A 5,000-nucleotide genomic window follows, 5' to 3' on the forward strand; every position below is an offset into this window, starting at 1 on the left:
CACTGAAGTTGAGTGTCAAGTATCCTTTCCCATGTTCTTCAGAGTTGGACAACAACAAAAATGTTAAATGTTGCATTCAATGAGACAAAATTCTATGATCTTGACCTTCAGATAAATAAAGGGCAACTTGACAGGGTAATTAATGATGTGCAGTATCAGGTAATAGTAAACAGTCACCACTACATAGAATTAAAATCCAACCAAAATGGTCCCTCAAAAGAAGATAATAGAGCTGATTCAACAATTCTTATAGTAACCCATATTTATAAACTCAAGAGACCACACTGTGTTACAGTATACATCATATTTTAAAGCCATATGCATCATTTGCTTATTTCAGTCTATACAAATAACTGTGCTTGCACATGGCAGATGCTTCCTATTTCAGAAAGTGCTAATGCCAAAATCAATGATGATGTTTGCCCTGATTTTGATACTAAAACTTAAATTCAGAATTCTCTTCTAGATTTAGATATTGCTAATACTACAGATATTTTACAAGACCGAACTATTGTATATAGTTGATGTATAAAACACATATATCACATACACATCTGTGTTCATATCCTTTGATGGCCCTACACTAAGGCTATATAGCCTTCATATAATCTAACATACTTCTCACACAATGCATAATACAGACTGTAAAATCTGTGTAATACATTGTGCTGATACTTACCTAGCAACAGCTAAAAACCATTCTAATGGAAGATTGTTTCACTTGCAGTATTCTGTGAAGTCATTGTTTCTGCATTTATATATAGATTTATCATAAATAGCAATGGTTCCCAACCTTTGGTCCTCCAGGTGTTTTGAACTTCAGTTCCCACAATTCCTAACAGCTGATAAGCTGGTTAGAATTTTTGGGAGTTGAAGTTCAAAACACCTGGAAGGACCAAAGGTTGGAAATCATAGGCTTCAAGGGCAGTGCAGTTATGACAGCTGAGATAAAGAATCATAGTGCATTAGAATCTTTATGCTATACATGTGCTATGTCTATGAAAAACAGAGGTAATTGAGAGTTTCATATTAATTTTCCAAATACACAAAGTTATTCATATGTGAAGTATAATAATATGACGAAGAAGAAGAAGAAGAAGAAGAAGAAGAAGAAGAATTTTATTTTGTACCTGCCTCTCCTCATGGCTTGAGGCAGATTACAAGATAGATAAAACACATAATCATCATAAACATTATATAATATACACATATTAAAGCATATTTCTATAAAATAAATATATTAAAAAATAAAGTATAAATATCAAAATATAATAAATAAATGACATGAGTTTAAAATTCATGATTAAAATTGACTGTGTAGGCCTGCAGGAAACGATAGGTCTTCAGATGTGTTTTAAATTCCAACAACTCATCTATCTATCTATCTATCTATCTATCTATCTATCTATCTATCTTAAAAGTCAGTCTTTGTCTGCATGGCAGCCAATCATGGTTCCTCCTCCCCTTTTTGGAAGCATTCAACATGCAAAGAGGCTGCCGCATGCTCCTCCTCACACAAGGTTTCCCTGTGAGCCCTGCCTGTTGGGCCAATGGGAATAGAAGAATGCCATAATGTGTTTTAAACAAGCTCTGTCTGCTTCCTGAACCCCATAAAATCATCAGGTTGGAACAGTCTCCTTCCTTGGAGGTTTTTAACAGAGGCTGGATGGCCATATGTCATGGGTGTTTTGATTGTGCATCCCTACATGTAGGCATGTAGCCGGGGGGGGGGGGTGGCTCAGGGGGCTTCAGCCCCCCCCAAAAAATTTTCATGGTGGTTCGCGAAAAGGCCTTATTGGTGCATTATTTAAACTGTTATGTTTATTCATATCATGATCTGATCACCATACTCAATATATCCCATATGCATGGGGGTATTGGGGTAATGATACAAAAGGTTTGCTAGGCTAGACCCTCTTTCACTCAGACTCAGCCCCCCCAAAACTCAGCCCCCCCCCAAAACCCCCCCTGAAAAAAAATTCAGCCCCCCCCCCCCGAAACGAAATCCTGGCTACGGGCCTGCCTACATGGTAGATGGTAGGACTGGATGGACCTAGTGGTCTCTTTCAACTCCAAGATAGTATGATTTTAGCCCATACTGCTTATCTCTTTTTTAATACAAGAATTCTAGAGGGATAGTATCTTTCCAAATGGTTTTCTAGCTTCTTCTAGAAAACAAGCAACAAGAAAGTGCCCACCTGGGTAATTTGTTTTGTTGTCAAGCTTTATTTCCTATCAGGATGTCTTTCTTAATGCTAAATGAAAACCTGTTAGTACTTGGAGCAGGGAAGCCCAACTGTGGGCACATCTACACTGACCACTTATCCCAAAGGGCAAGTGAAACAGCTCTATGACAACTAAATGATGCACAGAGTTGATCCAAGTTTATGTGGACTAAGGCTAACTTAACACAGCCTTGAACCACATTAACTAAAGTATATCCCAGGCTGCTACTACACTGCCATATAGTCCAGATTACCAAAGTGTATTTGAGACAACCCCTTCTCTCATCAGAGATGGTGGTCAAGTTAAAGAGTAGTAAAATACAGGCTTTGCGAATATAAATCAGGATCTCTGAAATAGCTGGTCTTATTTTCTTCTGATAAGTTTAATAAGACCCCCAGATAAAGGATTAGTAGTTATATACTATCAGACAAGATTTCTTCTTGGTCAGATGGCTGAATATTTTTGTGCTGATATGAATATTAAAGCTGGGTTTTATTAATTGAACTGCCTATCTTGGATCTCCATTTTATGTCTTTTTGAACAACTTTTGGTTTTCTTGTATTGAGACCATGTATCAGTAATAAAGGTTGACTTTTCATGTTATAAGGAATACATTAGCATTTGGATATTTTTTTAAATAAAACTTTAGACCACCATAATGTCTTGGACTATCTTTATAAAACAAAGTGGAAACCTCATTTTTGAATCTCAGATCTGATCAGTGAGCTTTGGAGACATTGAGTGCTTCTTGATATGCAGAAACAAAGTGCATATTTCAACCTACTTTTAAAATACTAGGAAGTAAAATAGAGAACAAATTGTATTGTCTCTCATTCTGTTTTAAATTTCCAAACCCATTTCTGGGCTATTGTCTCCACTGACTTGTTGCTTACAATAATTAATTGTGGTAAACATTTGCCACCATTAAAAAGAGCATGATTTCTTTCTCATAGGAATGGACACAATAATTCATGAACCCAGAGGCAGGAAAGGTGTGAGGAAAGGTCTCTTATAGTAAGAGAACAGAAAGTATTTGTTGTCATAGATTAAGATGAAAGAAATGTTGTAAAGGAAACCCATTCATCATTTCAACACAATAAGTTGATATTTTGCATAGCACATTTATGATTATAATATTCATGTGTAGGTGGTTATGTTGTTTCTCCATTTCTAAGCCTCTGTGAATTCTTTGAAGGAGAAAACATTTAACAATTTTAAGGGCCCTTCCAAACAGGGCCCAAATTGCAGGCCCTGTTGGATTTTTACCTGAGGTGTCCAAACAGTGTCTCAGGTAAAGGCGAATTATTTCAGGACAAAGGAAAACCCTGTTTTGCCCCTAATAAAAGAGATACTTTATTAGACCCAGGCCTTTCTGAAAGACCTGGATCTAATAGGGTATGGGCCCTGTGGGGACAGATTCCTGGAACTGCTTCCGCAGTCCCAGGAGTTTGTCCCCACAGCCAAATTTACTTCTCCAGGCCCCATGAGACCAAAGAAGCAAAGAGGGCACTCACCCCTTCCCCAAACCCCCCAAAATGCCTTAATATTTTAAAAATCCTTATCAGGTTGCCTTCTGTCCCCCAACAACGACTGGTAGGTGGCCTTGCTGAAGGACTTTTGCCACTCATTGGGAGAGATTAGAGAGAAATCAACCCAAAACTATTTCAGTCAGATACAGATACATTCAATTGAGTCTTGTAGTGTTTGGTTGTTAATACTGAGACTTAATGGTATAACCATGTATTAATCTACCTTCTAGTATACAGTACTTCATTTTTAAACCCTATTTACAAAATTTGCTTTCCAAGAACCAAATTATCATTTGCTTTCAAAATAACTCATTCCCTGGTCCTTGCCTTACACTGTCATTAAACACTACAGCTCGTGTACAAAGATTGTAACTTTGGGGCTTAAACTTCCCTAGTTCCTTTTAGGAGGGGACGAAAGTGGGTGGAATCGTTTCCTTACCATAGTATTTCATTCTGTTCCATTTATAAGGAAAATTGATAATATAGTCATCCCCATCACAAACAATGTGCTTTGGTCCATTTCTATGGTAATCTCCACATTCTGAGCTGTCACATGGGTGAGTGTAGTCCCCAACCATCCTGCATTCTTATTCTCATTCTTTTTAAAAGGGAAACTTTGCAATTGTGGAAGTCCAAAATCTAAGTCTAAATGGGGGGGGGGGTATAGCCACATTGGCGACATATCAAAATTGTGCAATTCCTGAAGAATAAATTATTATTATTATTTTTAAAAAATTGCAAAATGTATTTCAAAACCATCCACAGGAACGCTCACACTTTAATGTCATGGAAACAATCTAGTAATCATCATTGTCATCGTTGTCATTGTCATTATCATCATTATTTATATCTGTCATACTCCAGAGCAGAATGATCTCTGACTTTAAACACCACACTAGCTGGGTAAAATCAGTTTATTTACGAATATATGTAGACAAAGCAATAAAAAGTAATCCACAGTGAAAAGTAATCCAGATTATTTCATCAGATACAAAGGAAAATAGGAACAAAGAGTCCAAGGAAATTCATGAAACTAGGCACTTGAATCCATGAACAATAGAGAAGCATATCCCATAAGCAAAACATGAGCTAGGCAGACCTTGGTGCATGAAACCTGGCATTATTCCAATGTTGCCTTAATTGAAGCAATTGTCTTTCACAAATAATTATAAACTCTTCCTTGACTCCAAAACTGGTATGAACTGATTCTTTCTTAGTTTACTATCTATCTTCTGTTGAAACTGA

At 36.9% G+C, this 5,000-nt stretch overlaps 1 pseudogene; it reads right to left on the minus strand.

Annotated features, from left to right (window-relative positions):
• The window catches only part of LOC132773479 (starch-binding domain-containing protein 1-like), a 31,520-nt pseudogene that overhangs the window by 26,200 nt on the left and 320 nt on the right, over positions 1-5,000 (minus strand).

This window comes from Anolis sagrei, chromosome 4 (genome assembly GCF_037176765.1).
Source record: "Anolis sagrei isolate rAnoSag1 chromosome 4, rAnoSag1.mat, whole genome shotgun sequence".
NCBI classification, from domain to species: Eukaryota; Metazoa; Chordata; class Lepidosauria; order Squamata; family Dactyloidae; genus Anolis; species Anolis sagrei.